The following is an 8,834-nucleotide window of genomic DNA, read 5'->3' on the forward strand; positions in this document are numbered from 1 at the left end:
TAAAATGGGGATAATGACCCCTAACTTGCAGAAGTGTTGTGTCTGGGACAGAGGAGATGCCCCGGAATTGGAAATTATCATTGGCAGCTCTCCTCTCCCTTGAGTACCTGACTGTTCTAATTACCAAATAAGGTCACCCCATGTGTCTTTCAAGCTGTGCCTCATGAAGCAGGGTCCTACCAACTCCATCTGGTTCCATCACACGGGACATGCCAGGACACGGTCAATCAGATTGTAAATCAGGAGACCTGCTCTCAGCATTTGATCTATTTAAAACATATCAGCATTTAGGACGATGGTTTGTGGGATCTGCTAAAGCTCAGAGGGAAAAAGTAACTTGAAGAAACATAGAATTAAGGTAAAAAAAAGGGGGATATTCACCTGATTATAAGCTCAGAAAAAGTTTTTCAAGGGATGTCACTGGTTTTAAACTAAACAGAAACAGAAATGTGTTTTAATAATATTATTTTGTAAGCTGGCTAATTTGTGCAGGCATATAGATGTGGAAATACCTCTGACCTATATCCACAGTTTCTTTTCCTGTGACCATAGACATTTCTGTTCGAATGCAGTGTTATACAGCTGACAGGGCTCTTCTAGTCCCACAGCCAAGCAGAGGGCTCTTTCCTTCCTGCTGATGGTTTTAAATCTTCTGTCCCTCTCCTCTCTGGCTCCTCCGCTCTGGGAAAAAGACACACATGAATCAACACAGCGTCCATGTCATAGTGTCATCCTTCCCCTATTTAGCAATCTCATTCAAGCTAATTAGTTTGTAGAAATACATGTCCTGTTGAGTCAGGATAGAATGTATGTGATCTTTAACCTAGATGTTTGCTAATTACTCCTCGTCTCTTTCCCTAAGCCCATCCTACCCACTCAGGATGTAAGATCAAGTTTTTCCGTGCTGCTGTTTCAGGTCTTTCAGCCTAAGTTCCTTGGTACAGGTTTTGATGATCAGTTTTACAGATTCAGAAATAAATTTAAAAATTGGCCTGAGGTGTATTAGTCTCTGGAAGAGGGGCTCACCTAAGAGATACTAACAACAGACAGGTTTATAAGCTATATTGCCTGTGTATCAAAATATAGGGGGATACAGATGCAGCTAAAGAACCATGTCTGATAATCAATAAGTGGCAATGCCTCAATTAAGGGTCCGTCCTGCTGGGGAAAAGCTGAGATAGAACAGAAGGTTATTTGGTGACGGAGTATCAGAATAATCCATGTAAGATACCCCTAAGGCAGTGGTTTTCAACCAGGAGTGATTTTACCCCCTAGGGGATATGTGGCAATGTCTGGAGACATTTTTGGTTGCCACAGCTGGGAAGGGGGTGCTGCTGTCATCTTGTGAGCAGAGCCCGGGGGCACTGCTGAGCCGACAATGCACAGGAGAGCCCTCCCAGCCAAGAGTCATCCTCCCCAGAGTGTGCACACTGCTGAGGCTGAGGAGCCTGCTTTAAGAGGCAGTTCTGACCAAGTTTTAAATCTCTCATCTCCTTCTTCTCAGTGTACAGGTGAAACACAAAACTACTCAATAAATCAAATTAAATGATTAACCTTCCTATAGGGCCAACAAAATGCTAACTAGCAAATGTCCCAGTTGTTCCCCACAACAAGCAGTGAATGCTTTCTGGTTCATTTTTTCTTCCTCTGAATGAGAGGTGACAGCATCATTTAAGAATATGTATTTCCTTTTAGGCACTGTTTGCGTGAAAGGAGGAAAGTGAGCTGGGAGGAAAATCTTCAAGTTCTGATCAAGCCACGAAAGGACGATAAAGCCCACATCCCAGGCTGGATGAATGTAGAGAAAACTGCCCACAACCAATGATAAATTACTGCTGTTAAAGAGCTCATCAAAGCTTCAGGGGAGAGAAAGAAAAGCTTAGTTAAAGAACATTCTGTTACAGGCGGGAAACACAAGCTTCTGAAAGCTTTTGGATTGGGGTGAGGAAGGGAGGGAGTAGGGTAGAGGTCAGGGTCTGGGTAGTCACAGCTGTAGGTGGGGGAGGCATCTGGTGAACCAAAAAAAGAACGGAAGGCTCTTTGGGATTTAGGGGTTAGGGGTGCAGGAGATGGAGATGACATGGCCCTTGGATAGGATTACTGCGGGCTTACCACCAACCTTCCCAAGCCCTGGTCCATCTCCCGAAGTTCCAGGTCCTTCGTGAGAGTAGAGCAAGTTGACCCCAGCTGATACAACCCAACAAATAACATTAGCTCCTGGCACCATGCCCAGATCTCCGGCTGGCAGAGCAAAAGAAGATGCACGGAGAAATGAGGGTTGACCCCAGGGAAGGCAATGCTGACATCAGTGGGTGGCCTGAGGTCTGGGGAAGCACGCAGGCACAGAGCTGGGAGGCACCAGATGAGACCTAGTTCCACTGGGGTGAGGCTGTGGGACCTCTGACTTCATCTCCATTTCTGTAAAATGAGGAAGTTAGATTAGATCATGGACAAGGTTCTTTCCAATTCTGAAAGTGCTTGGTTTTATCATTCATTTCTACTACCTTTCTGTACCTTTCTATAAATCAGCTAGTGCCTACAGGTTTTTTTCTTTAACGTTAATTTCCTTTTGCTGGCTTTGCTCTGTCCCTAATGCTTAAATTTGGAAAACATTTTTGAATCCAAAATTGTTTAGAAAAAAATAATAATGTGGTTTTGAGGGAGCCAATTAATCACAGCCTTTTTTTTTTTTTTTTTTTTTTTTGGCGGTACGCAGGCCTCTCACTGTTGTGGCCTCTCCCGTTGCGCAGCACAGGCTCCGGACGCGCAGGCTCAGCGGCCATGGCTCACGGGCCCAGCCGCTCCGCGGCATGTGGGATCTTCCCGGACGGGGGCACAAACCCGTGTCCCCTGCATCGGCAGGCGGACTCTCAACCACTGCGCCACCAGGGAAGCCCTAATCACAGCCTTTGTCTTGGTTTGGGCTCCCCCAGAAGCCAATCCTGAGATAAGGATGTGAATATAAGTATTTTCTTGTGAGGTGATCCCAGGAAACGCAGATAGGTATAGGGAGGTGAGACAGGGAGGGAAGGAAGCAAAGTGTGTGTGGCCAAGTCTGTTACACTGAGGGCAACTGGAGCTCAGTCCATGAGCTTTCTCCCCACTGGATGGCGGTAAGTTGAGGAATTTATCCACCAACTCCTCTCCAATGTGCTTGATGCTGCTTCCCCAACATTAACTCCTTCTGTACGGACTGAAGTGCTCGGGCAGAGAGTGGCAAGTGCCTAGAATAAGCAGCCTTCAGTGGGTGGACATGCCAACAAGATATGGACGAGCCACCAACAGCATCTTCTACCAGACCTGGATGCAGGAGCCAGTTGGGAACCAAACGGCAGTTTTCTCACTGGTAAAGCTGGGGTGAAGAGTGCAGTTTGGACCTGAGGCTGAAAGCAAAGGTAGGCAGATCACCCCTAGAGCTGCAGGCCACTCCTGGGGGTCAGAGAGACTTGGCCTCAGAAAACTTACCCTGTGGAGCACACACCCAGGCCTATGGATGAGCAGCTCGGAGAGAATGAGAGCAAGAGCACAGGGGAGGCTGTGAGGCTCTCCCTACCCGCAGGGGAGTTAGGGCAGGGATGAGGGCAGAAGCCTCTGCCTCCCAACTTCTCTGAGGTGGTGGGAGGCTTGACCCCAACCTTAGGAGAAATTCCGAATATGTGTGCCCCTGCCAGAAGATGGGAAGAACAACACAGGTAAACAAATTAGGAGTTGTGCAAGGCAGTTACCCTTGGCCTGCAGCCCCCAAAGCCCCACTGACCTCAGATTACTGAACGACATCTGAGACCTCACAGGGTCCCCAAGCATTGTTCTATGTATTGAACAAATGCAACACCTGGTGCTTATACAATTACTTTTCAAACAGAAATTCTTTTAAACGTATGACTGAGTTCATGGTAGCCTTTACTCATTTATGTATTTTTTCCAATCAGTGGACGATATATGCATATGTGGGGTTATAAAATTATTATGATTTTTCAAAGAAACTACAGGCATTGAATTTTACACCCATATCCTCTTGTATAACCCTCACGACAACCCTCCGAGGCAAGCATTATCTTATCCATATTTTGCAATTGAAGAAACTAAGGCTCAGAGACATTAAGAGAAAAATCCAAAATCACAGAGGTAGAAATCAGAGGCTCCAACTGAAAATCTGTTGTACAGCTTCTGCAGTGCTCACTGCCTTTCAGTTTAGATTCACGTACAAAACAATTTCACATGTAAAAATCATTTAAATGAATGAGGTAATCAAAATTAGTAGTATGTAAGTATGCTAATGTTTGCAAGATTGTCTCACCTGACACTCCAGGAATAGTACTGTTAAAAAAATTAATTACTTTATTATTTTTTTAATTTATTATTTTTGGCTGCATTGGGTCTTCGTTGCTGCACATAGGCTTTCTCTAGTTGTGGCAAGTGGGTGCTACTTTTCATTGCGGTGCGCAGGCTTCTCACTGCGATGGCTTCTCTTATTGCAGAGCATGGGCTCTAGGCACACAGGCTTCAGTAGTTGTGGCTCACCAGCTCTACAGTGCAGGCTCAGTAGTTGTGGTGCATGGGCTTAGTTGCTCTGTGGCATGTGGGATCTTCCCGGACCAGGGCTTGAACCCATGTCCCCTGCATTGGCAGGCAGATTCTTAACCACTGTGCCACCAAGAAAGTCCAGGGATAGTACATTTTTTTAATGAATAGACAGTCTCTCCCTCTGAAAGCAAGCCCTAGAGTCTCACTCCACATGCACCAACTCCCATAGTGGGAGAGCTCCTGAGACCAGGATGACTTCCAAGCTGGGCCTTAATTCTTGGCCTCTGAATTTGTTGTAATTCTCTTTGACTCACCCTTAATTGACCACTTTGCAAGAGACATGTCCTGGAATAGCTGCTGAAGTCTTGAAATCAACTTCCTCCCCCATCCTTGGATACACAGAGGTGGTCCCAACATTTTCTGTGTGATATGACTCTGCCCCTGGCCATCATGATGGGTGATCCAGAGGGGCACCTGGCCTGAAACGAGCTAGTAAAGTTTCTCTTCCCAGGAACATTAAGTTGGGAACTGAAAAGCACACAGCATGGGATTGGAGGGGTAGAGCCCTGCTCCTAGTGGGGCTCTGGAGAGAAGGTCCTCTGACCTCTGTTACCATTCGTGGGCCCTGGAGCTGCCCTTCAAGAGATTTTGTGGCTCATGTGTTCTGCTAATTCTTTGATTAGCAGTATTATTCCACTAAATCCCACCTTTCACTTAAGCTAACCAGAGCCCATTTCTGTTGCTTGCTACCACAGGACTCAAATGGTCACTCTCATGAGAGTCAAAGCCTCACCAGCCATGAGACCATCCACAGGATGGGACACAGTCTCACGGAGCTTACACCCTACGGGAGAGAGAAGATATGCATACAAATAACCATCATAGGAGGCCAAAGGACAGAGTGGGATTGTAGAAGCACAATAAATTGACTGCAGGGATTGAGGAAAGCTTTATGTAAAGGGGCACTTGCCTGGGCCTTGAAGGATGGGTAGAAGATGAACAGGAGAGATGAGGGAAGGGAGATCCTGGGCAGAGCAGACATCATAAACAAAGGCTCGGAGTGCAGACAGGGCAGGGAGAAGTGGGATTTGTCTGCAGTGTGGGAAGGGACTGGATAAAGTCTGGACAATGGCTTGGGACCAGAAGCTTTTTCAGCAAGATTCTTTGTAGCCCTTCTAATAACAGCCTGTGAATAAAAACATAGCTTGATATAAATGATTTGTTTTTCATTCACAGTATTTTACTTCCTCCTCCATTCAATCATCTAGACGTTCTGCACTACTCCCTCAGGGAACAGAAAGCAGAAAGCAAACAAAACAGCAGTCAACTCTTGGCTTCTGAGTTTCCAAAACCCAGCCTTCAGGGAGGGACGGTGGTTAAGATACAAAATAGAAATGCTATAGTAAAACACACCTAGAGAGAACTGGTCCAATAAGTATGACTTTGTCAAGTCATGTCAAGGATCTGGGGCTTATTTTTTAAAAAGCAGCAGCAGCAGCTAGCTGTGGCTTGGTACTAATCCAAGCGGCTTCGTTCCAGGCCACTTGAAAAAGTCATTGACTTTGAATCCCAAATGTAACCAGCTTATCAGTCACCAACGTGGAGCAGCTCAGCAGGCGAGGTTCAAAGGATTTCCAGGAAACGCGTTCCTGAGCATTAAAAGTAGATCCTTACTGTTGCTAGCCTTCAGGAAAACTCCATTTCTTCTGACCTTGCAGTCAGAAGGTCAGACTGCAGTGTCCTTGCTTTCTTTGCTTTCTTTAATCCTCAGACTTTCAACTCCAGTGACCCTCTGGACTCCCACCTTCAACCATGCTTCACTCTTGACCCAACCTGGAGATGTCTCAGGCGACCTTTCCTCCAATGCCAATTCCCAGCCCTCCACACCCCATATGTGCCCATTTCTGCTGATTATCCTGTTTTCAGAGAATCTTATTGATTCTCCGTTTCTTGCTGCTCTACCCTGAGTGCTGGAACAGACCTACACAGGGTGTCACCAAGGCTCCCTTGCTTTCCAGCTGTTGGTTGGGTTTGCCAGATAGGAGGGGCCTGGAGAAGATCAGAGCGTGGAAAGAGAGGGAGGTCAGGGTGTTTGGTCCCCCATCTTACCCCATGTCTTCCCCAGCCCTGACACTTGCTGTGTTCCTCCACAGCAGTCACTCTGACCTGCTGGCCCTTCCTCTAGGGTGCCCAGCTCTCTCCAGGCTCCAGCAACACTGTCCCTTCCCCTCGCCCCTTGAGGCTTGGAATGGTAATGGCAGACTCTTTACTGAGTTCAACCCTTTGCATGTGTCAGGTCTCTTGCTAGAACCCTAACAGCTACATACGTCCTACAGCTCTAGTTTTTCTCCTTACTGGAGAGGACTTTGCAGTGGTGCAACTCTAGTTGTTAGATAATACCCAAGCAGCCTCTCAATTACAGAAAAGCATATGGTTGGGCAGGGATGGAGTTGATTGTGGGGACGGGTAGTGACAAGCAGGAAGATCTGGTTTAATAGAGCCTTTGATTGGGTAGTCAGGCACCCACATTCTAGCCCTGAAATTCACCACATGATCTTGGACAAACTCTTAAAAGTTAGTGCTTAAGATCAAATTTTAGGGTTAATCATCTCTGTGTCTCAGTGTTCTTATTTTGGACCTATCTTCATTTAGTCGCCTATTACCTGGTATTAATATGACTTGTTTTTTCTGTCTCTCCCATTGGGCAGTGAAACAATAAGCCAAATTGTACTCATCTTTGCAACCCAGCACCTTGCAAAGTGCCTGGCTCCAAGCAGGTATTCAATAACTTTTTCTGAATGAATGGAAAGGTGATCCCTCCGCTTAAATTGCCTCTGACAATTGAGCTGCCAGTGTTCACATCCTGACTCTGCCACTTACAAGCACTGTGTAGCCTGGGTCAAGTTGCTTAACCTTTATGTGCCTCGGCATCTCAGATGTAAAATGAGGACTAATAATAGTACCTACTCAATGGGCTGTTTTATGGATTAAATGATACAAGCACTTAGTACAGAGCCGGGCACATATGTATCTCCAAAACACTGTCAGTTATTGTTGGTGGTGGTACATGGGGAAACCCTCTGCCATACAGCATATGGCTGGGAAAATTATTGTAAAACTGACCTTGTAAACTGAGATATGCTAGACCAATGTTAAAATAATAATGTCAGTGTTGTAAAGAAATCTTTAAAGGATTTTAAAGGAATCAGGAAAGTAGAGTTAAGGCAGTGGTTCTCAGATGGAGGTGCCTTTGTCTCCAGGAGAAACTTGGCATTGTCTGGAGACATTTTTGGTTGTCATAACTGGGAGATGTTATTGGCATCCACTGGGCAGAGGCCAGGGTTACTGCTGAACATCCTACAATGCAAAGGACAGCCACCCCCACAGAATTATCTGGCCAAATGTCAACAGTGCCATCTTAATGAATGAGGACTCAATTTTGCACCTGAGACTCCAAAACTCCCAGGCCAGGGATACTTGAGCCTTTCTGTTACCCTGACTCTCTTATTTGGTGAAAACCAATGTGTACCTGGCTGTGCTCATGGAGCACATTGTACCCTCCCCCGTCTGCTGTCTTCCCCCACTGGAGGCAACTCCTAACCAGGAATAGGCTATTTCCATCAGCATCCTCTTGGGTAATATATATTTTAAATGTTTACAGAGCAACTGGCAAGGGTAAAAAATCAGAGAACATTTGAGAACACATCCACTCATGTATCTTTGTTCTTGGAACCATGACCAGCATTAGAGCCACAAAGAACAGGGTTTGTGTTCCAGGTACTAGTATAGAAGCAGGGACATTAAGCACCCGCCTCACTGTCCATGGCATGTTGCTTTATGCATTGTCATTGCCAAGGCCAGGTTTTGTCATCATTACCAGTTAGATATTGTGGCATGGGTCTTGCCCGCTAAAAACTGTAGTCTCATTACTTCATCTCCTTAAAATCATCTTATTAATATGCATTTAATGCCCACTTCACTTATGGCATCATTTCAGAGGGTTTTTTCCCCTCCAATTGATCCTTATTAGTTTTCACATTTCTGGCTGGAACTTTCATAGCAATAATTGCTGAGCCAAATCAGTTTCCTTGAAAGTCATTCATTGATTTATTCATCTATTCATTCACTGATTCATTCTCTCATCACTACTACAGTTAGTAGGATTGCCAGGTCCTAGGGTACGTGTATGACATACCTTGTGCTAAGCTCAAGGTTACAAAAACAAAAATAACAGCTCACAGTCTAGTTAGCTCAGATAGAATTATTTTTAAAACTGCTGCACATCCTATGACTTAGCAATTCCAATTTCC

This window comes from Grampus griseus, assembly GCF_964374135.1.
Source record: "Grampus griseus genome assembly, chromosome: 9".
NCBI classification, from domain to species: domain Eukaryota; kingdom Metazoa; phylum Chordata; class Mammalia; order Artiodactyla; family Delphinidae; genus Grampus; species Grampus griseus.